This window comes from Chiloscyllium plagiosum, unplaced genomic scaffold, assembly GCF_037043375.1.
Source record: "Chiloscyllium plagiosum isolate Xiang-an unplaced genomic scaffold, Cpla_swu_hap1 HiC_scaffold_48, whole genome shotgun sequence".
NCBI lineage: Eukaryota > Metazoa > Chordata > Chondrichthyes > Orectolobiformes > Hemiscylliidae > Chiloscyllium > Chiloscyllium plagiosum.
The window spans coordinates 40,249,980-40,275,570 of NW_028270186.1; the positions used below are offsets into that span (position 1 = coordinate 40,249,980).

At 41.9% G+C, this 25,591-nt stretch overlaps 1 pseudogene across 1 annotated transcript; it reads left to right on the forward strand.

Annotated features, from left to right (window-relative positions):
* Window positions 1–1,994: 1,994 nt before the first annotated feature.
* On the forward strand, window positions 1,995–25,232 carry LOC148135883 (Ig heavy chain C region, membrane-bound form-like; annotated as a pseudogene). The gene is made up of 9 exons (XR_015754922.1): window positions 1,995–2,124; window positions 2,252–2,560; window positions 3,754–3,822; window positions 15,595–15,900; window positions 18,983–19,294; window positions 20,621–20,929; window positions 21,383–21,712; window positions 24,501–24,628; window positions 24,769–25,232. The product of XR_015754922.1 is annotated as an Ig heavy chain C region, membrane-bound form-like (transcript).
* The last annotated feature ends 359 nt before the right edge of the window (window positions 25,233–25,591 follow it).

A 25,591-nucleotide genomic window follows, 5' to 3' on the forward strand; every position in this document is an offset into this window, starting at 1 on the left:
TGGATATGGGCCAAGTCCACACAGGTGGGATTAGTTTAGTTTGGGATTAGGACTGGCATGGACTGGTTGGACCGAAGGGTCTGTAACCATGCTGTATCACTACATGACTCTATGACTATTGATCAGTTTTTCTCAATACTAAACAGTGCTGTAGTGATCCTTGAATGAACTGTTGATGTTAAGGTTGTGTCTGAGACTCTGCGAATATTTCCTTCAATGAGAGGAGTGACTAGTTCTCCAAGTTACACAACTGAAAATAAACTTTTCTCCAGCATTGTTGCTGAGTCGTTTTGTTTCTGCGGAGGCGGTGGTTATAGTTTGCAGTTGGCTTTCCACCAACTAGTCAACCGTGAGACAAAATATCTTTGATCCACTGCAGAAACTCCACCTGCTTCCAGTAAATGAAACTGGGAACTCAAGGACCTTTTCTGCAGTCAGCTTAATTGCTGCCAACTATTGGATCTGGCCGATTAAAGGGAAAATGAATCAACTAAAGTAAAATCCTACCAAACAAATTATATTTTCCCATTTACTCACAATGGATGCATTTCACTTGGTATTTCTTCTTTAAAAAGGAAAGTCACTGAATACAGCATTCACTGTATGACTATCAGAAAACAGGACATTGAATGCAGTGACGTTCTGGTTAGTTCAGTCTGTTTATTGAGTATCTTTAAAGCTCCTGAAAATGAAGTTAATGGATCCAAAATCCCACATTGAAGTAACATTTGTTATCATCTCAAAGTAAATTAACAAAATTGAATTGGTTCAAACTCACATCACTTGTTACACCATTCTCTGATTCATGTATCTCATTAAAACTGAGTGGGCCCTTTATACATGGTTAACACTGGTGTAGTGTAACAGCGAATTTTTGCTGATTTTTATGAGTTAACTGCCCTGTCAGAGCTATCAGTGAGCAGAGAAATGTACCGTTTATAACCTACATTCGTGGTAATTATTACTGTAATACTCTCTAACTTAACCAAACATTCCTGATGTACCCAGACTGTTACCTGCAATGGTTTAGACGTTGAGGATTTTAAAAAAAAGTTATGGAATGTCTTGTTCTAGTTCATTAGATGCTCTTTTAAAAGTTTACCTCGGTGTTATGTATCACTGCGGACTCACATTTTGTTTCTCAGGCACACAGCTTTCCTTTACTGTGCATTTTAGTGTCGGAGCAATTTGAAAAAATAGATGCAGGGAGAGACATTCTGCAATGTAAGGAGGTGCTTCTCATCTCCGGGTCCAAACTGTTTAGTGACATACACTCACATTCTGAACATAATCACTTTAGACATGCTCCATATTAGGTTGCCGAAACTGAATTTAGAAACGCAGATTAGAAATGGTATGTTATTTTGTAATGTGAGAGAGACTTTGAGTGACAGCAAAAATAAAGTCATTCATTTTGTTGGCTAATAATATTATTGAAGTTCTTTTTAGCTTTATCTGCTTGTGGTGGAATGTAGGATTAAAGGGAGTTAACTTCTAATTGAATATTCTTAATATAATCACTTTGGACACGCTCTGTATTCAGTTGCCTAAATTGAATTTTGAAATGTTTAGTATGAATTACATGTTATTTTGAGTGCGACAGAGACTTGCAGTATCCAGGGAAGAAAAGCTCAGCTGTTTTATTAGCTAGTTATATGTTTGAACTTTAATTTTAGTTTTATCTGCTTGTGAATGAATGTAGAAATAAATGGAGCTAACTTCCAGTTGAATTTGTTTTTTTTAAACAAAATACATGCAACTATCATGTGAAACAGACCTGAAGCTACTCAAATTTACTTCCAAAGAAGCTGTTCAGCAAAACAAATATCCCAAGATGTGTATGTGTCCATGTTTAAGCAGAACCTCATGTAAAGACATGATCCAATGTGTTCGGGCTGTCCAAGCTGATACCAGGATCCAGTCTCAGCCTCCAGCAGGAAACCAACATGCGGAAGCTGTAAGCCTGCCCCTTCCGATGGCCATATAAATCCTGGGCACTGGACCATTATTCAACACTCCTGGGTCGGATCTGTTTAGAAAGATCTTAGCAGAACCGCTTCCCACAAGTTATCAGAATGATTGTGTCGACACTTTTTCTCAGTTTGTTACTGACTTTCTTATCATGTGAGTGTTTGTTGTTCAAGTCTCTCTTTGTGACTGTCTCAATGTTAGTCTACGGCAGGAATGTAAAAGACTCAGCCATCATTTCACCAACATTAATGCTCATGGTTTATTTGTTTTCTTTTTAAAGGTGTCCAGTCGGAGGTTGTTTTGACCCAGCCAGAGGCAGAGACTGGCCGTCCCGCAGGCAGCCTGAAACTGACCTGTAAAACCAGCGGGTTCGATCTTGGCAGCTACAGCATGCACTGGGTCCGACAGGTTCCCGGACAGGGTCTGGAGTGGCTGGTTCGCTACTATAGTTCATCCAACAATAACTATGCACCAGCGGTTAAGGGTCGATTTACTGCGTCCAAAGACACTTCAAACAACATTTTCGCGTTGGACATGGGGAACCTGAAGATCGAAGACACCGCCATCTATTACTGTGCAAGAGACCACAGCGAGAGGAACCAGGGCTGGACCCGTTCAAAAACAGCTCGAGGGAACATTTTGTCAATTCCATCATAAACTGACGGTCAGTACGAGTTTTAAATGCAATTATACCAACTGCGATCTGAAGCAGACCTCAGGCTGCCTCTTACAAAACTATCAAAGAGGAAATGTACTATTTAAACTAGCAAACTGCTGACACAATGGGACAATGTTTTGGGCATGTCATATGTACTGCTAACACTTCCATCAATTAAATGCTCGGACAAAATGTTCGTTTTAATATATCTGACAGCTCAGGAAATCACTGCTCATTGTTATGTCAACTATGGCATTAATTCTAAACATGATCAGTACTAAATGGCTCTTTCAAATGAAAATTGAGACCTGGAGTAAAGAACAGAGAATGAGTGTACTGGTCTACATCATTGTGATACTACAGTGGGTCACAGTGTTGTGCACAGCGACATCCTCATACAATAACCACTGACAAGTGTTTATCTCAAATTGGTGATTTCTACCATGGCAGGAGCGAGAAATAATGTGAGATGCAATTTAAACGCAATCCAGTAGTGCTAGTTTGTACAAATGTATAATTTTTTCTACCTTCTTCGTGTTGATTGTCAAGTTAAATGCAGACCAAACCTGGAAAAGTATTCCAAGCTTTCAAAATACAATGGATCGTAAAAGCTGAAATAACACACTGAATCATTTTTAGATGGGTCTGAATTACTGCTTTCCAGGAAGTGAAGAAATTCTCTGCATTTTACAGTTTACAGTCTGTCATAGTATTTGACACAACGTATCTCACAGTGATATAACTGGAGTGACACTGCAATTATGACCAATACAAAAATCTATTCAGCCTCCATTGTTTGAAACTAGTCAGTGATTACTTCTACAAACCGTCTTAACTTGCAGTGCAGTATTAGTTCTGTGCGGTTTAATGCCAGTATCACTATTTAATTTGTAAAAGTGTTGGGTAATTATCGATACATCAGTTGGGGATTTTGAGAATCAGCTCATGTGTTACTCTGTGAAGTATAAAACAGTATTAAAGTTTATCAAGAATGATCAGAATTCACTAGCACAATTATGTGATGAAGATTTATCGTGACTTTATTTTGTCTGTGGTTCTGAAAATTTAAAATGATGGCAGATTTTTGATTTGTTTTATACAGAGCTAGTTATTGTGTGACCCAGTCCAGAGAATGTAACACTGTGACTATCTTGAATACTGGGGCCAAGGGACCATGGTGACAGTGACTTCAGGTAAGACCCTTGAACTTTCTTAGTGACTTTTTAAAAACTTTCTATTCATGTGACTAATTTCTAAATTAAATGAAACTCAGATTCTGTGCTGCGTTTGGTTTGGTTCGGATTGATTTTTGTCCAGACTGATTACAGACTTCAGTTAAGGCTCAGCAAATAGTTACAATGGGGATGATGGAGTCAGTTACTCGTTGTATCGCTTTTTTTGATCAGATGGGCATTCTGTGTGGCTGGGTTACTTGAAACGCCTAATGTCTCTTAATCAGTCAGCTATAAATAATGTTAAATGTCAGTGACACCCTGACTGTGAGTTTTATTATCAACAACAAACGCTAAGAATTCAAAGATGTTCGAGATATTACTAAACATGATTAAAATATGCTAAAATATCATTATTCACTTCGTGAATATATGTTCTTACCCTGATTATATTTTCGCATTTATTTTGTTAATTAGTTGATGACAAGCAGGTTAGAAACTGTCATAAAATTTTCTTGCGGTGCTATATTGCATTCTGTTGATGAGATTCTGAGTTTGTTTTACTTGATTCTGTTGAATTGAGTTGATTGGATTTTGGCTTTGTTTTAGTTGGTTCGGTTTGAACTGTGTTGATTGGATTCTGACTTTGGTTTTACTTGGTTTTGTTGAATTGTGTTGATTGGCTTTTGAAATTGTTTATTTGATTCTGTTGAATTGAATTGTTTGGATTCTGATTATGTTTCATTCAAATCTGTTGTTTTGAGTTGATTGGATTCTGGTTTTATTTTCCTTGATTCTGTTGAATTGAGTTGATTGGATCTTATTCAGTTTGTGAAATTGATCAGCGTTTTCATGCTTTCTGTAATCGGTGTTTTCTCTCTGGTGAGGAGATTGACTCTCTGAATTACTTTTCATTACCAATATTTGTGAAGTTCTTTGGTTTTTCATGAATCATTTCTGCATTTGTTAAACTTATATGACACATTTTTCTCTGCTTGATTGAAAACATTACATCCATTTGTAACGGTCTGAAAAACAACTTAAGGCAGAAACCCGGAAGTGTGAGAAATGAAAAAAAAAACGAGTTTTTAATGCATTGACTTTAAAAAAAAAACTCAGTTCTAATTGTAAACTAACTGAATTTTGTTTTGAGTAGCCTCATTCAAAATAAAATTTGGGACTAAAATCTGAAACTGCAGAATTGATCAGATTATGTAATTGAAACTAACTTAAAATTATAATGTGGTAATATTTGTCCATTCAGTAATTTTGTTTTGACCATGAAGTGATTAATCAATATATGCCTTCAACCGCTCTACTGTGCGCTGCACAAGATTGTCACGATCAAGAAGGGTGTACAGGTTGGAAATAAATTGAACTGTTGCCAGAAACGTTACAGCTTTAAGTGTTAAGTCCCCTCACAAACAAGGCTGCTGTTATGACTTGCTATTTCTATTCAATTTAATCATTAGTTTGCTGGATTCTGAGCAGCTTTGTTAGACTTCAATTTGTTTTTTTTGTGAGGTTACATCATGTTCTTGGTTCTGTTGAAAATGTTTGCAGAGCTAGTTCTGCTGCAAACACACCGTGTTGTTATCTGGTGATCATTGACCTGTTGAGGAGGGACTGTGCTTGGGTAACATTAAATGTGTTATATTTGGGAAACCGTTTCTGGTTTCTACATTGTTTTTGCAATGTTAACACGGTTGGTGACAGTGAACCGCTCCAGGTTCCTCATTCAATGCAATCAGCATGCGAGGTGAAATTTCATAAAGCCTAATATTAAGTGAAAGGCAAATCGCAAAGGTTTTAGAAATGAAGGGAAAACAGATACCTTCGGGCGCCATTTTTACTTAAAAGTAATAATTAAGGATTAATCTAATCCATGCTTTACAATCCAAATTCAGAACTCCACTATCTAGTTCAATCACAAGGTGTGTTTTTTAACAGTTTACAAGTCATAGAGAAATATAAATAGAATTCCAAAAGTCTAATGTTCTAATAGTTCTTGCTCTTGAGCAAAAATGCCATGACTGTGTTATAATTGATCAACACACACCTTTCAATTCCGCTGTACACTACATACATATTTTTCTGGCTGGAAAAGATCATTGGCAAAGACCATTTGGAAATTCTGCTCAATTCTATGAAGAACAGGTCAGTTTCACTGCTTTGATCAGTTTCACACGTAACTTGAGTTAATTAATTGTTATGTCCCTAATTAAACTGGATTTACTGGATAAAATAAAACATTAACTGAATTATTTAATCTGCACAGTGCTTTAGGTGTTCCCAATCTGTGCATTTTAAATAAATAGTTACATTTTACAACAAAATATCAACTGAAGAGTCATTCTTTCGGAGCAACTGCTATAGTGAATTATGTGACCAAGGCCAAATTTCGAATTAATTAAAATAATCCATTCATGACCTCGCAGGGCAGCAAGGTGGCTCAGTGGTTGGCACTGCTGCCTCACAGTGCCAGGGTCCCAAATTCGATCCCACCCTCGGGTGACTGCCTGTGTGGAGTTTGCACATTCTCCCTGTGTCTGCGTGGGTTTCCTTCGGGCACTCTGGTTTCCTACCACAGTCCAAAAGAGTGCAGGTAGTGTTCAGGGATGTGTCGGTTAGGGTGCATTAGTCAGGGGTAAATATAAATTAGGGGGAATGAGCCTGGCTGGACTACTTATTGTTCAGAGGGTCAGTGTGGAATTGTTGGGCCAAATGGCCTGTTTCTATACTGTAGGAACCCTACTCTTAAAACCATGGGAGTGCTTGCTGCAAACGCAGAGAATTCATTTTACATCGATGTGTTCAGACGGATGCAGTGTTCACAAATTTGCAGAAGACATGAACTAGAGGATAACAGAGCACATGGTTTATTCAGACACTGAAAATAGAGTAATATTTATTTTAATTAATATACTTGACCGATTTATTGCAATGTCGCGATCGGAAGGAATCTGCTCACATTAGTTAAGTGTGACAATCATTTAGATTAGATTTCCTGCAGTATGTATCGGGCCATTTGGCCCAACAAGTCGACACCGACCCTCTGAAGAGTAACCCACCCAGACCCATTCCCCTACCCTATATTTACCCCTGACTAATGCACCTAACACTATGGACGATACAGCATGACCAGTTCACCTGACCTGCACATCTTTGGATTGTGGGAGGAAACCCACACAGACACAGGGGAGATTGTGTAAACTCCACATAGGCAGTCACCCGAGGCTGGAACCGAGCCTGGGTACCTGGATCTGTGAGGCAGCAGTGCCCACATTTACTTAGACATCCGCTAAAGCGGGCAACTCCAGACAGAAGCATATTTTCAATTCATACCTTTTTAAACATTTTAGTTCATTAAAAGCAGTTAACAAAAAAATGACCTTGCCCTAATTCCTTCAACAGAAATGCTTTCCACACTGGAATGCAGTATTGACTTTATGCAGTGCATGCAAAATCTCCACAGTTCAAGGAACGTTTTAAGAATATGTAAAAACAATTTAGAGAATAATCCATTTCCTCCGGATCTGTGCTTTAATTGGCGATATTTCCCACCTCAATAATTTTGTTAAATACAATGACTTATTAAGTTTATTAACTCAGTGGTTATTTATGTTCATTGTGAACACATTCTTGTTCACATTAATCCTCTGGTTAGTTCCTCTGATGAATGTTCAATTACAGTGAATATATTTGACGTGAGGAGTTGAGCAATGTATCCTCTAGGATTAAGTCTGTTGTGCAGTTTGTTTCAGTGCTATGTCTGACTAACTTGTCAATGGTCCTGACCATTTGTAAATTGTCCAGTTCGGATACCTGAATCTCAGACAGTTCAATTTCATCTCGCGCTTCAAAACCACTTTTATCTGCCAGAAATACAATATTCGATTAGGTGCCCCAGAATTGAGAGCCCTGACTAAGTTGTTCCAATCAGAACGAACGTTTCAGGAACAAAAGGCAGATAGCAAGAGTTTTGAAATTGGTTGTTGGCAATAAGAGATATTTGCTGCATATTTTCTTTGTGCCTCAGTTATGCAGGACATATTCCGTGGCACAATGTAGAATCAGAATTTTTTTGCATCTTATTATTTGAAAACCTATTATCAGCTTTTAATGTCACTGGCAACGGTCATATTACACTTCAAAACATTTTAATCTTTTCCAAACTAAGTCGACCGTCTGGTGCAGCAACATTCACAGGGGAAAGAGGAAGGGAGTTCGAGGTTGGAATCCAGTGACAGTGAATTGATGGCAATGCAATTCCTAGATTTATTCCTCTGTAGTTCCCATAGAGTTTGAACAATTTGGAGCTGCTGTCAAAGCATTCTTGGATATATGTTGAAATGTTACTTTCATTGTACAAACATTCTGGAACAATCCCTGGTTGTTGGAAGGTGATAATAACTAACATGGTTTATGTATTGTCAAAACATGTGGGCTGTGTTCTCCGTGATAGTGTCAAGCTCATTGTGTTCAGGTCTGTTGTGATGTTGTAGTAGAGTCCATGATTCTGTGCCAGGTGGCCTGTGTTCACTTACAACCTGTTAGAGAGGTATGTAACACAATCTCTTATCAGGTTACTTCAGTGCAAGAAAGCAGATTGACATGTCTGGGTGTTTGTTGGAATTCCACTCACAGAGGCCAATGAAATCTATTCAATCGCTGTCCTGACTTGTGTCTCTTAGATATTAAACAGAAATTTGGTGGTTAGCAGCTTTTTCCAGATCAATATTTGTTCACAAGCTTTTGAGCATCGCTAGATGGGGTTAATGGAGTAAGTGCTCAAAGAAATCCCAGCTTTTGACTTGCTGTTATGACAATATCATTTATAACTAATCCAGAATGAATCATTTTCGAAGCATATTTGATGAGATTATGCTTAGGCTGGTTTACTTTATATTAAACCAGTGCTGGAGCTGAATTTGATTGTTCAGTACGCTGGGAGTTCCGCTAAATCCAACACTTGCTGCAGATGGTGATAGCTTTTCAGTTGGTCTTCAATTGCTATCTCAGACCATCCAGTACCTCTGCTAAGAATTATTTTTCCAACAGGAGTCAAGCCAACGTAATCACTGTTTATCTCAACAGGTGTGAGCTCTTGTGCCAAAAACATGAAAACAATTTGGTGAAGAGGGGGGGCGGGGGTCTCTGGATGCGAAAGGTTAACCTTGCCTTCTCTCCCCAGGAGCTGCTAGACCTGCTGAGTTTCTTCAGAAATTTCTGTCTTTATTTTGGTTTTCTAGCTTTTAAAGTTTGTTGTTTCATTGAAAAAAGTTGTGTTCGATGAAACACGTTCTTCAGAGAAAAGATGCATTTGAACAAATTGCGAATGTTCAGAGATATTAAATATCAGAGAACCATTGAATTTGATCGCCCTGATCTCGAGCTCTAGTTTCACAAGAAACTATTATGAAGTAACAACACACTCCAGAGTGCAGTGGCTGTTATTGGGTGGAAGTTATTTTGATCACTCAAATAGAGAATGTCAATGATCCCGTTCCAAATAATCAACAGAAGGTTTTTTTACAGCATGTGTGAAACAATTAATTTGTTGAAATATTTTAATAAAAAGTGTTCACCACCAGTGCTAGCTTAATGAATGACACAATGATAGGAAGGTAGGAGCAAGAGAAGGGCACTCAGCCCCTCGAGCTGTTCCACCACTTACTTAGATCATGGAGCATCTGTGAGCTAAATCCACAGGTCTCCCTTTGGCTAAAACTCTTTAACACCTTTGATTAACAAGCAAAAACTATCCCAGATTTACTGATTGGACTGCCCGTAACAAAGGGAGACACCATTTCTGAAAGACATTCCTGTGAGTACTGTGACACAATGAGGCTGGAATTAATTTCTCATGAAAGTAAACTTTAAATCTCTGACAATTTCCAATTGAAACATCCCAATCATCATATTTCATTAATTTAACACTATACTTCCCTGGAATAAAGAAATATAATGTGTGATTGCCCTGCTAAAAATGAGGGAAGCTTCATTCCTATTATATAATTAAGAAATAGCTCTGTTCATTCAGTGAAAACACAGTCAAATCACACAAAAGGAAACCATGTCATCTTGTGGAGACACACAAGTGCCTCAAATAATTTTCAATTCTTCCACTGGTTGTTTGAATCTCTAGACAGGTGGAAGTGTCAGACCTTTTATATCGCCTTGAGAAACCAGTTATCATCAGCCTATTTGAATTGCTGAAGTTTGTGTGGTATTAGCACATTCACAGCGCTGTTAGGAAGTGAGTCCCATGGCTGTGATTGAGGAAGAGGAAACGGCAGAGAAATAATTGAGAGTCAAGTTGAAGTCTAATTTGGAGGAGAGCTTTCAGGTGAAGCATTTACATGCATGTGCGCCCTTATCCTCAAGGATCACAGTTTTGGAACATGCTGCTGAAGCGACATGTCAGCATGCAAACTGGAAGCTGAAGAAGGCCCCTCGGCCCCTCTAGAATGCCATTCCATTCATGGGATCATCATGAATCTTGCTGCTCACCAGTCTTCCCAACACACCGATAATATTAAACCTGATTGTTTACTCTCCAGCAAAAGAATGGTGAACCTTTGGAATTCTCCACCACAGAAATTGATTGAGGACAAAACATTAAATGATTTCAATAAGGAGATAGATTCCTTCAATCCTTAAAAAAATGCTCCGGTTATGTGGGAGAAAGGCAAACAGGGTACAATATTGGTTGGAAGCCATGAAAACATTGACTGGGACATGGTTTGTAAGTTTGCACATAACACCAACATTGGTGGTATAATTGGCAGTGAAAGTTATCTAAACGTACAATGAGATCTTGATCAGCTGGGCCAATGGGCTGAGGAGTGGCAGATGGAGTGTAATTTAAATGAATACGATGTGTTGCTTTTTGAGAAGACAAATCAGGTCACAACTTACAGAGTTAATGGTAGGGCACTGGATAGTGATGTTGAACACAGGGCCCTGAGGGTCCAGATTCATAGAGTCTTACAGAGTTCATGGTAAGGCACTGGGTAGTAATATTGAACACAGGGCCCTGAGGGTCCATGCTCATAGAGTCTTACAGAGTTCATGGTAAGGCACTGGGTAGTGATATTGAACACTGAGGACCCTGAGGGTCCAGACTCATAGATTCTTGAAAGCATTGTCTCAAGTAGCTAGTGTGTTGAAGGCGTTTGGCACATGTACCTTCATTGGTCAGAGCACTGAGTGCAGGAGTTGGGGCTTCATGTTGTAACTGTCCAAAACATTGGAATGAACTGCCAGAGGAAGTGGTAAATGCAGAGATAGGTCCAACATTTAGAAGACATTTGAACAGCTCCAGGAACTGGATAGGTCTGGATGGATATGGGCCAAAGGCAGGCAAGTGGAATTAGTTTAATTTGGGAACTCTGGTCAGCATGGATGAGCTGGACCAAAGGAACTGTTTCTGTGCTGTCTGACTTTATGACTCACTGACTTTATGGTGGAGTAGGCTCAAAGTTGGAAGGTGGTGAGCAAGTGAGGGGCTGGATTGGGCATGTGGGAGAATTTGGGCTGGGAGGCTGTGAGGTGTTGGCTGGCTGCTGGGTAAGCTTGCATGCACACTGTCTGGCAAGGTGGCATCAAGGTAAATGGTAATGGTCACAGGATAATTTGGTCGAATTGTGCTTGGTAGGTGAGGGGTAGTTTGAGCTGAAATGCAGGAGGTCTGTCTTTGCCAGGCTGGTTAGTGTAGAGGTGGGCAGAATGCCAGGCTGGTTAGTGCAGAGGTGGGCAGTGTGCCAGGCTGGTTAGTGCAGAGGTGGGCAGGATGCCAGGCTGGTTAGTGCAGAGGTGGGCAGAGTGCCAGGCTGGTTAGTGCAGAGGTGGGCAGTGTGTCAGGCTGGTTAGTGCAGAGGTGGGCAGGATGCCAGGCTGGTTAGTGCAGAGGTGGGCAGAGTGCCAGGCTGATTAGTGCAGAGGTGGGCAGAGTGCCAGGCTGGTTAGTGCAGAGGTGGGCAGAGTGCCAGGCTGGTTAGTGCAGAGGTGGGCAGAGTGCCAGGCTGGTTAGTGTAGAGGTGGGCAGAGTGCCAGGCTGGTTAGTGTAGAGGTGGGCAGAGTGCCAGGCTGGTTAGTGTAGAGGTGGGCAGAGTGCCAGGCTGGTTAGTGCAGAGGTGGGCAGAGTGCCAGGCTGGTTAGTGTAGAGGTGGGCAGTGTGCTAGGCTGGTTAGTGCAGAGGTGGGCAGAGTGCCAGGCTGGTTAGTGCAGAGGTGGGCAGAGTGTCAGGCTGGTTAGTGCAGAGATGGGCAGGATGCCAGGTTGGTTAGTGTAGAGGTGGGCAGTGTGCCAGGCTGGTTAGTGTAGAGGTGGGCAGAGTGTCAGGCTGGTTAGTGGAGAGGTGGGCAGAGTGGCAGGCTGGTTAGTGCAGAGGTGGGCAGTGTGTCAGGCTGGTTAGTGGAGAGGTGGGCAGAGTGGCAGGCTGGTTAGTGCAGAGGTGGGCAGTGTGCCAGGCTGGTTAGTGGAGAGGTGGGCAGAGTGGCAGGCTGGTTAGTGCATAGGTGGGCAGAGTGGCAGGCTGGTTAGTGCAGAGGTGGGCAGAGTGCCAGGCTGGTTAGTGCATAGGTGGGCAGAGTGGCAGGCTGGTTAGTGCAGAGGTGGGCAGAGTGCCAGGCTGGTTAGTGCAGAGGTGGGCAGTGTGCCAGGCTGATTAGTGTAGAGGTGGGCAGAGTGCCAGGTTGGTTAGTGTAGAGGTGGGTAGTGTGCCAGGCTGGTTAGTGTAGAGGTGGGTAGTGTGCCAGGCTGGTTAGTGCAGAGGTGGGCAGTGTGTCAGGCTGGTTAGTGCAGAGGTGGGCAGTGTGTCAGGCTGGTTAGTGCAGAGGTGGGCAGTGTGTCAGGCTGGTTAGTGCAGAGATGGGCAGGATGCCAGGTTGGTTAGTGCAGAGGTGGGCAGAGTGTCAGGCTGGTTAGTGCAGAGATGGGCAGGATGCCAGGTTGGTTAGTGTAGAGGTGGGCAGTGTGCCAGGCTGGTTAGTGTAGAGGTGGGCAGAGTGCCAGGCTGGTTAGTGTAGAGATGGGCAGAGTGCCAGGCTGGTTAGTGCAGAGGTGGGCAGAGTGTCAGGCTGGTTAGTGTAGAGGTGGGCAGTGTGTCAGGCTGGTTAGTGTAGAGGTGGGCAGTGTGCCAGGCTGGTTAGTGTAGAGGTGGGCAGTGTGCCAGGCTGGTTAGTGTAGAGCTGGGCAGAGTGTCAGGCTGGTTAGTGTAGAGCTGGGCAGAGTATCGGGCTGGTTTATGGAGAGGTGAGCAGCATGCCAGGCAGGTTAGTGTAGAGCTGGGCAGAGTGCCAGGATGTTTCGGGGGTGGAGGGTCACTGTAATGAAGTGACAGGGGGACGTGTTGTCAAAATGCAAAGCTCGGAGTCTGGCAAAATGGTGGGTGGTAAAGCACAGATGCGAAAGGAGCTGGGATGCAATGTGCACAGGTTGACTTGGGTAAGGTGAGAGGTCAGTGATCAAGGGCTGAGGTCACGTCTTGGGTAGTGGGCTTTTGTCAGAGGTTGTGAAAATGATGGTGCTAGGTCCTGTCAGGGCCAGATTCACCATGGGCCAGGTGCAGGGCGGCAGGAGTGTAAAGGAGTGAAAGGAATTGAGATCATATGTCCATCTGGAATATAGAACATTACAGTGCAGTACAGGCCCTTCAGCCCTCAATGTTGCGCTGACCTGTGGAACCAATCTGAAGCCTATCTATCCTACACGATTCCATTTACATCCATATGTTTATCCAATGACCTTTTAAATGCCCTTAAAGTTGGCGAGTGTACTATTGTTGCAGGCAGTGCGTTCCATGGCCCTACTACTCTCTGAGTAAAGAAACAACCTCTGACATCTGTCATCTATGTCCTCTCCTGCTAGCCATCACTATTCAAGGAAAAAGACTTTCACTGTCCACCCTCTGTTTATCTTTTATGTCTCAATTAAGTAACCTCTCAACCTTCTTCTCTCAAATAAAACAGCCTCAAGACCCTCATCCTTTCCTCATTAAACCTTCCCACCATACCAAACAACATCCTGGTAAACCTCCTCTGAACTTTTCCAAAGCTTCCACATTCTCCCCATAATGTGGTGACCAGAACAGTACACAATACTCCCAAGCGCAGCCACACCAGAGTTTTGTACAGCCGCAGCCTAACCTCGTGGTTCTGAAACTCATTCCCTCTATCGATGAAAGCCAACACAAAGTATGTCTTCTTAACAACTCTATCAAACTGGCTGGCAACTTTTAGGGATCTGTGTACATGGACATCGAGATCTCTCTGCTCAGCTACACTACCAATATGGATTGCCTTGGATGTGTTTCGTGTGATAGGGGTTGTGTGTTCCGGGCATGAATGGGTGTATAGCAGGGTAGGGTTTGTCAATGTGAGTGGGAATTTAGGTCTAGACAGAGTAAGTGCAGTGGTTAGTCTGAGACATGAGGTTTGGTGGTGAACTGTGTGTCAGTTTGATAGTTATTAAAGTTAAAGATTACTTGTTCATTTCTCAAATCATATTTACGTAAATACTCAGCTGTAACACTCCAAAGTCTCTGAACCTTAATAGTCCTCCATTTTTCAGAGGCCTCCAGAATTCAGAGAATTGTAAATGAGATGTTTCAACTTCCAGCCAATTGGCATGAGTTCAGCCCTGACAGCCATCCTCCCCGTCCCAGTGCTCAGCTCCTGCCTGTGCTGCTGCTGCAGTGACCTTCCTCCCAGAGAGAACATTCTGCCTTGCATTGATAAGTGAGGAAGGCTCACTGGACCTAATTTCCAAGTATGGGGACGGCAAACACGGGGGGACACAACTTTAAAGTGAGGGGAGATAGGTATAAGACAGATGTCAGAGGTAGTTTCTTTATTCATTGAGTAGTAAGGGTATGGAATGCTTTGCCTGCAACGGTAGTAGATTCGCCAAGTTTAAGTACATTTAAGTCGTCATTGGGCTAACATATGGACGTACATGGGATAGTGTAGGTGGGATGGGCTTCAGATTAGTATGACAGGGCAGCGCAACATCTAGGGCCGAAGGGCCTGTACTGCGCTGTAATGTTCTATGTTCTATGATTCACTCTGACTTCTCTCCGGGGGTACTGCCAGCTGTTGGGTATTTCCAGCAGCACGGCACCTCCTGGGGCAGCACGCTGGTTCCGTGGTTAGTGCTGCTGCCTCACAGTGCTAGGGACTCGGGTTCCATTCCAGCCTCGGGTGACTGTCTGTGTGGAGTTGGCACTTTATCCCCATGTCTGTGTGTGTTTCCTCCCACACTCCAAAGATGTGCAAGCTGGGGGAATTGTAAGTGTTGTATTCAGTGATTGGGAGTTTAGGTGCATTAGTCAGGGTTAACTGTAGCATAATAGGGTAGGGGAATGGGTCTGGATGCGTTACTTTTCAGAGGGGTGGGTGTGGACTTGTTGGGCCAAATGGCCTGTTTGCACACACTGTCGAATTTCGATGAATCTGCATTTCCTTGGTTTGTATTTTGTGAAACATCTCTGCTCTTCACAGCAATCCAGTGAAAGTGTCAGTTGGTGAGATCTTCAAACAGTTACTGGGGTGGGATCAGGATGTTCTTCTTCCGAAATTATATGGCAATGGTCAAGGCCGAGGGCATGTTTCTAAAGAGGGAACCAATGATCATGATCAGCAACTGGTAGGAAACAAAAATAAACCCCAGTTATGCTGTCGACTTCAGCGGGAGCATACTGGCAAACGTTTACAGCTGAGGATACATTTGAGTAACTGATAAGGTCAAATTAACAGAAACTAACATGCTCAATTGGTCATTCTATTGTAGAGACACCATCTCCCCCCACGCTTTATGGCCTGGTCTCCTCCTGTCAGGAGCACAACACCGGTTCTGTGATCTTTGGTTGTTTGGCGATGGACTATTCCCCTGACGTCACCAAGGTATCCTGGAAGAAAGGTGGGGAGCTAATCACGACTGGATTGAAGACTTATCCATCAGTGAGAAACAAGAAGGGAACCTACACCCTGAGCAGCCAGTTAACCCTGCCCGAGTCAGCGGTAGATTGCCCCAGCAAAATCTCCTGTGAGGTTCAACACAGCGGGACACACAAGAGCAAAGTAATGCCATGTCCAGGTACGTGTTGTAGGAACTGAGATAAACAGATCATCTGTGATTAACATGAAGAAGGCATTATTTATAACCGTTTTCACAGACTCACCTTATACAGCACAGGAAAAAGGCCCTTTGATCCACCCAATTCACGGCTATCAATAACAGCCACCTAACTATTCCAGTCTCATGTGCCAGCCTTGTGTGACTTGCCCTTGCAAGGATACTTCATACTTATAATGAGGGGCTCAGTCTCTACATGACTTATAGGTGCTGAGCTCCAGGCTAACACCACCCTCTGTTTGATTTTGTTTTCCCCTGAGATCCACTTGGAACCTCCTGGCCTTACCTTCACCCTGTGCCCCTGAGGCATTGATCTCTCCATCAAGGGGAAAGGTTTCATCCAGTTTACCCTGTCTATGCCTAAAATAATTCTAGACATCATGATAATCTTCTCCCTAATTCTCCTCTGCTCCAAGGAAAACCCCTGTCTATCTAAACTAGTTTCATAACTAAAACCCTCCAACCCAGGCAAGACCCTGGCAAATCTCATCAATACTGCCTTCAGTGTAATCACATTCCTTCCATAACATGCACACAACGCTTCAGTATGGCCTAACCAGTGTTTTATTAAGTTCCAGTATCATCTCACCATTCTTCATTGTCAATGTCTAGGCTAATAAAAGCAAATATCCAACCACCTTCTTAGCCTCTTTATCCAGACGACACAGTACTATAGGGGATCGGTGGGTACATGCACCAAAGATCCTCAGGTCTTTCCAGGGTTCCATCATTCAAAACGTCATACCTCACAGATTCTTCTGCCGAATTACATCACCTTACATTTATTCAGAATAATTTCCATTTGCAACTTTTCTCTTCACATACAACCAACCCTTTTATATCCTCCTGCAATCTAAAGCCATTATGCTCATGACTTACCAACATGACAGTTTTCATTTCATCTGTGAATTCACTGGTTAATCCTCCTAAATTTGAGTCTCAATCATTGGTATGTAAGAGAAATAGCACGGAAATCAACACCAATCCCTACAGAACACCAGGAGACATAGATTTCCAGTCACGCAGACCCCCGATGACTATTAACCCCTGCTCCCACCACTCAGCCAGTTCTAGATCCAATCTGTCAAATTAACTCGGATCCCATTGGCTCTGATTATTGCTATCATCTGGACATCGAGTTATCTCTGAAAACTACTATCAAATTGTTACACGTGACTTCCTCTCAATAAAACCGTGCTGAAAATTGTTGATTTATCTTCCAAATGAAGACTAATTTCACTTCTCAATAGTTTCCTTACCACTGAGACTAGCTTGACAGATCTGTGTTTTCATTATTTATCCCTTCCTTCGTCCTGCATAACAGTGCAACGTTGGCTGATCTACACTCACTTGGCACAACTGCTGTGGCCAGACAGGAATTCTAAATTATTGTCAGCGACCCAACTATTTCATCCTTTGCATCGCTCAACCGCTTGGTATACTTTTCACCTGCCCTGGAAATATAACCACTTTTCTTTCAGCAAGACAACACAGAACATCACGTCATGTGTCCTAATTTCTGAAAGTACATCACAACACCCCTCCATGATTTCTGTCCCCACACTGTCCCTCTTACTAGTGAACACTGACACAACACATTCGTTTTGACCACAACCAAATCCTCCAGCTCCACTCCAATAATAACACTTAATGGGCATTACTGTTTCCCGAATAATTCTTTTATTATGAATGAGTCTGTAACTTTTAAAAATATTTTCCTTTATTTTGATTGCTATTATTTTTTCATGGTCCCTTTTGCTCTTCTAATTCCTTTGTCTTTCAAACTCCCCCTTGCACGTTCTGTACTCCATATTAGTTTCTATTGTTTTGAGATTTCAGTATAGACCGGAAGCCTCCCTTGTTTCTCTTTATCTCCCCCTCCATGCCCTTTGGTGTCCAGAGCCCGCTGCATTCTTTGTCCCACGCAGTGGCTTCCTGGGAAATGTCCTCCCTGTGATTTTCCTATCGCTTTCTTAAATGTGTCACACTGCTCTGACTCAGATTCACCAATAAGTGTCAGCTTCCAGTCCACTCTGGTCAAGTCATTACCTGATCTTACTAAAATTGTCCTTCCCTTTTCAGAACTTTGGGCCAATTTCTATTCCTTTGCAGTACAATCTGAAATCCAACTGATTTACGATCACTGTCTGCAAAGTGCTCCACCATTGGTGTTTTACCCACTGGGTCCACTTCATTCTCTAAAGTTAAGTTCAGGTTCACCCCTCTCTTGCAAGGTCTGGATTAAAATTCTCTGTATTAAACACATACTTTGTTCAAATATTCTCCCGGGGGAATTTTCAAAATTGTGCTCCCTGTAAATTTTTGACAAAATGAATATCCAAGCCTATGCTGAGGAAGTTAAAAACCTCTTTTCTCATTCCCCTATTTAATTTACATGTCTCTGAAATTTGCCCATGCATTTGCACTTGGTCTTTTGGACCAATAGTAAGGTCTATCGTGCTCTCCCAGTAGTTATGTTTGCTGTGTTTTGGTTTTGAAGTACTGTCCATTTGCCTTTGTTCAAGGAGGTATCCATGATTTCATTTCTCTTTACAGCCTAAAATACTCTTGTCAGAATTGCGACAGAAGCAACATTCTGTACCGCACACCCCTGCCCCCATCATTTTCTATCTTTCCCTGTCTCGCCTGAAGGCACCAAATCCTGGAATATTGAATAGCCACTCCTGCCCGGCTCTCAATATGTCTCCGTGATAGCAACGGCATCATATCTTCATTTATGCCAGTAATTCGTCTGCCTTGTTCATCCGACTCTGGCATTAAAACGAATACCATCCAACGTTGCTATCTCCCTTCTGATGTTACCGGCCTATAGTTTCTGTGCCTCCTTGACTCCCTTGCTGTGTCCTCTAAGTTTAGCCTTTCACATTGTCCTGCTGATCTTTCTGTGTGGATCCCAGCTTCTCCAGCACTCTGCACAATTATGATTCCTGTGTCCATTAACCACAAGAAACCTTGATATATGAGAACTGATTGTATTTGTTATGAAATTCATCGGATAATGTATGCGATGTGTTTCCTAAAGGTACAGGTCCTCTCCCACCAACCCTTCTCCTAACTGTGAGCTCCAGTGAAGAAATTGCAAGCAGCAAGTTTGCAACCGTCGTCTGTTCAATCATCGAGTTCCATCCGAAGTCAATCTCCGTGAGTTGGTTGAAAAATGGCCGACGCTTGGATTCTGGCTTCTTCACGTCTCCCGTGTGTGAGGCGAACGGGAACTTCTCGGTGACAAGTCGGCTGATGGTCCCTTATGGTGAATGGTACAACAGTGCGGTCTATACCTGCCAGGTCACTCATGGAGAGAACACTCAAAGTAAAAACATCACCGCACTCCAGGGTAAGAGACACAGACTGAGACAGCTACAAATCATTCTGAACTCTGATGTGACTCAAACACACGAATTTATCAGGCGTAGTAAACAGCATGGTACAGCTTCTCGTTTCCCAACATGCCACGTATCTCATTTCAGTTTGAGTGTTACATTAGCATTGCTCATAATTCAACCTTTTGGTAAGTCAGAAAAGCATGTTTCGTCTCTGTTGAAGATAGATATATAGACAGTGAGCTTTGTTAAATAGTTTGTTGCCTGACCATGCTGGGAGAGGCATTCAGAGTGCTGAATCCTTGCCTGGTAGCCGCTTCAAAGATAGGTTTGGGGTGGAGGGGGGATATTGGAGAGATATCTGATTGAAACATAGAAAATACTGAGAGACTGAGGTCGAGTGAATGTGGAATAGATGCTTTGACTGTTAGGCGAGACTAGGACCCAAAGGCACAGTCTCAGGGTCAAAGGGGCACCGTTTAGAACTGAGATGGGGAGGAATTTCTTCAGCCAGAGGGTAATGAGTCTGTGGAACATGTTGCTGCAGAGGGCTGTGGAGGCCAGGCCATTGTGTGTATTCAAGTCAGAGATAGATCGGCTCTTGTTTAGTACGGGGAGAAGGCAGGAGAATGGCTTTAGCCCGAAACGTCGATTTTCCTGCTCGTCGGATGCTGCCTGACCTGCTGTGCTTTTCCAGCATCATTCTGATCTAAACTCTGGATTGGCCGAACAGCCTTATTCTGAACCTCTATCAAATTGACGTGGTTAACATATGCAGAGACCCTTACTTGAAAATAAATCAAAATGCGTTCAATGCTTCATTCCCTGCTCAGGAATGACCTGTTGGTTGGACATTGTACGACATCGATTTTTATCTGGTACTGAGCTCTTTAACTTCATTTATGGGATCAGACCACAGACCAAGTGGGTATCACATTTGATGAACTGGGATAAATGTGATCTCACTGAGCTGCTTTAAGATGCTCTCTGTAATTAGTGGATGAGGCAGGAGAATAAATTCTGGTGGGAATGCTATAATAGGGATATAGGGATGAATGAACTAGGAACTCGAGACAGGCTGATTTAGCCTGGTTTGGGGTGATGATGTTTCGCGTGTTACAAAGCCAGTGTTCTTTATGAATAATTACACAGGGTATGTTATAGGTAATCACAAATGTTTCACAGATCAAAATACATCAACAATAGTAAGCAACGTTTCAGCAATAGTTGGAGTTGCCATTTTGAAGGTGGGGTCTTCACCCTGTGAAGGAGTAATCTGAAGATTGGCTGTTTGTATCAGAAAGGGGCATTTTTCATTGACTTTGATTTTTGTTTCATAGAAGATACCGAGTGCCACCCTAACACCGTTAAAATCCTCCCACCGTCAGTAGAACAAGTCTTACTGGAGGCGACGGTGACGTTAACCTGCGTTGTGTCCAATCTTCCTTCTGGAGTCAATGTGACCTGGAAACAAGAAAAGAAGCCTCTGAAATCAGAGATTGCTGAGCAGCCTGGACAGAATCCCGACAGCGTGATCAGCAAATTAGACATTTCTACTGAAGCCTGGCTGAGTGGCGTTACTTTTGAATGTGTGGTGTACCATCAGAATCTACCGACTCCGCTGAGAGACTCCATCCACAAGGAGAAAGGTGAGCGGTAAGATTAAAGCACAAAGGATCCCATGTGTAATCCAGATCCAGTTACATCAATGACAGGCTTTGATTGGTAATGAACCAACACCGTTGGGGGCATTAATGATGCATCTGGAGGCAGGATAGCTAAGTAGCTGATTCAGAAAAAGATGGACCAAAGGATATTGTATTCTGATTAAGTCAGATAAGGTGGGAAGAAGCCTGGGTTGTGACGTCACCATCAGCAATGACAAATGGACAGAATGCCCTCGTTGTGTGCTGGAAACTTGGAGACAACTTTCACATTAAACTTTCCTTTTTTTACTGAACTGTATGCGTACCATTCTGCTCCTTTAGAAATCGAAAGTGAATAAATCCCAATTAAACAGGCGTATTTTAATATTTAGTGAAATTGTGATATTGGTTCAGGATTTTTTTGGTTGATTTATATTTGTCTCAAATATTCTGCAGTGATTAATCCGCTGGAGCCATCAGTGTCGGTCCTCCTGCCACCAACAGAAGAAATCTCCGCTCAGAGGTTTCTCTCCCTCACCTGTTTAGTGAGAGGTTTCTCCCCCCGAGAGATCTTCGTCAAGTGGACAAACAATGACAAGCCAGTGAATCCCAGTAACTACAAGAACACCGAGGTGATGGCGGAGAGTGACAACACTTCCTTCTTCATCTACAGCCTGTTATCCATTACAGCGGAGGAGTGGGCCAGCGGTGCTTCTTACTCCTGTGTGGTGGGACATGAAGCGATTCCATTGAAGATCATCAACAGAACAGTCGATAAATCCAGCGGTAAACCGAGTTTTGTAAACATTTCACTTGCACTGATGGACACTGTTAATTCATGTCAATAAAAAATCTCAAAGTTGCATTTAATAATTCAACAGAAGTAATGAAGTGTTTCTTTTCCTCCAGTTGTGAGTTAAATACTGAATTAGTTGTTTCTCACTCTGACTTACATTCCATCTGTGTAGTTAAAGTGGATTATTAGCAGGTCTAGGATGAGTGTCTTGTGCAGTTAATGTTCTCTGCTCAGATACACCCTGGGTCAGAGACAGAGTAAAGCTCACTCATTGCAGGATTCCACCAAGTACCTCATTCATCCTAAATCCCTCTGTGACAAAATCTGACAATGTCCACGTAGGGCCCGAGTTTTGAACTTGGTGTTTTTGATTCCCTCCATTTGACATTCTTACAAAATTCATGTCAGTTTTAAACTGCCAAATTGCACCAATTGGAAATGTAAATTTAAAACACTTTAAAATTAAATTTGATTGGAACATACCAATCGTAAAGAGTGCCGAACAGTTTGAATGTAACCTTTGTTTCTGGGGAACTGCCAGGGATCTTGCGCCAGTGCATGAGTTGACAGAATGTAGCTTCACCTTCACACCAAAGAGAATCAACAGATAAGTTGTTGTGGAGCAGAGGGGAGGGAACGATGAATGGTCTGTCCTCTTGCTCCCTGTGCAGAGTTTTCATGGTGGATGTCCTCTGTAATGTAACCCAGTTGCAAACAGGAACAGTCAGCTTCTTGCTTACTGTCCAAAGATTTAACATTCCCATGCAAAACAATATCTTTGAAGCATGTTAGACACGCTTGGCTCTGTTCACAAATGATTAACATTGATTCCCATAATGCAAAACTGGTGTTTGCATCGTCCCAGTTTGAATTCCATAGTTTTGTCTCAGTTTTCTGGAGCACATGGGATCAATTCTGGTATTCGAATACCTGATATCATTTTGTTTCACATACGGAACACAAGTAGACATTTTCTAATAAACATATTCAGAAATGTTATCTCTGGGGCAGTGGGGATTTGAACTCACGCCTTTTCTCTCAGAGACAGAAGTTCTATCACTGCAACAGAAGAGTTGCTCATAAAACGCTTTTCTCTGCACGACGATGGGAAATGTTTCCTGGAACACCAAGGTCAAATCTAATTATGGGGAATGCATTAAAATTAGAACAATAAATTAGAATAATGAAAATTGCAGTCTGGTATAAGAACAGATGCAGAGAGATGATCGCAAATACACACGTAATGACACATATTTATGTGCACACTCAAATGTGCATAGAGATAAGATGTCACACACGCATACTCGCTCAGAGCCACACATGCAAGTGGTACTTGAACACTCACCTAAGCTCATACAAAAACTCACATACACCGAAAGAAAATCATTTGCACAAATGAACAGGAGTACTCACACATAACCATGAGAAACATCGACACACGGTAACACACAAATGGGCATGAATACATATCCATTCATACAGCACAATGCGTACAGACATACACACATGAACACACAGGTACAAAATCTGAAAAATGTCCTCCCACATGTCAACTCACACAGGCACGTAAGTGCACAGAGATAAACATTAATATCATTATTTTCCCATTTTCAGAATCACAAACATACGATGACAGAGGCAGCTGAATTAGTTATTTTTAAACCACATTGATCAGCATATATACAATATCACACGCACACACAAATTCAGAGTCTCACATGCAGACACACAAGTACATAGATGAACAAATAGAGGGGCGTTTATTAAATAAGGATAATGGGTACAAGGATCAGCAAGCATCCACAAACAATAGCACAAACAAGCTGATCAGGAGATGGTTTGGGAAAGATTGCCACACAAGCAAACATCATCATCTAAATATAAACATCCATCAAAACATAACATTGCATGCTAACATTTATTAAGCATAAACATGAAAATAGCCCAGTGTAGGTAGGATCTGAAACAGACACATAAGCACACATTTTAGACAGCACTAATGAAAAGTGAACACTCACAAAGACATTACAAGATAAGCACAGGCAGCAACGAAGTGGCATATTAGCATGATGATGCTTACACACTGGGAAAAGACCAAAATTTAGGTGCACAAACACATGAGCACACCAGCAGTAAAGGAACAGGAATATGTTTATTCATGCACAGACTCCAACATGGGCTAGAGTGAAGTAAGAGACTCTTATAACCACATGCACAAACATTAAAGGGAAACCAAACATACCAAGCAGTAGATCAAATAAATTAAGGGACACACGTACAAAAACTTATTCCTAAATATACAGATCCTACAAACTAAAATATGAAGCAATGTCCTGACTGTGATGTCACTTATATTCATGATTTGCCAAGCAATTGGTCACCAATATAAAAGATGAGAATCACATTTGAACCTTTATTCAGTGATGGCTACAATTTTCAACTAAAGTGCTGTCACTGCCTATATTTATAATATAATAATTAAAATCATCATTCGTAATAAGCATTCCTCAAATAATAATATCCTTAAATAATAGATGAAAAGAAAAATAATTTAAAACGTTCTGACATGGACAATGAAGAAAGAACATGTGCAGTTAGTATTTGTAATTTCTTGCTGAGTCAATAATGCACGAATAGATACAGATAAGAGTCACACTTGAGAAATACCTGACTGCTTTATGAAGATGTAATGGTCTCTAATTACATGACTTGGATGCAGATAGATCGATCTGGATCAATAAACAATCTAAATGCGTTCTCTCGGCTTTATATTCATAGATTCAATAGATCGCACTTGGATTGAAGACTATGAGGATGATAACAGCAACATCTGGACAACTGCTTCCACGTTCATCACCTTGTTCTTCCTGAGTATTTTCTACAGCGCTGCCGTCACTCTGGTGAAGGTGAGAATAATCACATCTTTCTTCACGCCAAGCAGCCCAATATGTTTTGTGAAATCTCTAAGTGTGCCATTGAATAAACATTAAATCTGAAAGTCCCTGATCATAAGCATCTGTGTCATTGCTTTCTCTCTCTTTTCCAGGTTAAGTGAATGAGTTGTGGACCCCTTTGATTTTCCTGATCTGCTTATCAGGTCTCTGAATTCCCAATCTCCAATCTGTCCTGTTGCTGACTCTAACAGTGAGATGGCTTCAGTTTATCAGCGTGTAACTGAGACAATTATTGATGGATTTTCCTTTTTACTTTGATATCTTTGAGATGGTTGTGGTTGGAAGAATTTGTAGCTTCCCAGTTGTTTGAAGCCCGTTTGTTTTGTTTTTATTTGTTCCTTACTCAGAATGGTTGCCTACCCTTTCTGATGAGCCTTTGTATTCCCTTTCTTGTGACTGTTACTGATGTACAGAAAATTCCCAGCTCACAGCGCATGTGTTCTCGTCTCAATGTGGCATCCAGCCATTATATTCACTTCTGTTAGCTTTTACATCAACCTTTTGGATAAAGATGCTTTCTGAAATGGTTAATAAATCTCGAATGAATATGCACTAACCTTGAGTTTGCTTAATTCTTTCTTCAAGGCCAGTCAGTAATAATACATTTACCCACATCCTACTCCTTTCCCAGCCAAATACTTTCACTTGTTCTGTTTGATTGTATTTTATCCAGTCATTTAGTTTAATGCTGCGCTACCATGCAGCCCACTGATGTAAATACATCTTTCACACGATATGCCTGATGGAACACTCCAGAGGCAGAATGATTAGAGAACATTTCTGCTTAGGCACCAAGGGTCACGGCCTCGGGTCACCTCATGATAATTTTATAGGCTCCACCAGAAGCCTATAAAAGGCAGACAACGGAGTTTGAAAGTTTACTCTACACTGTCTAAACTAAAAGTACTCCCAATG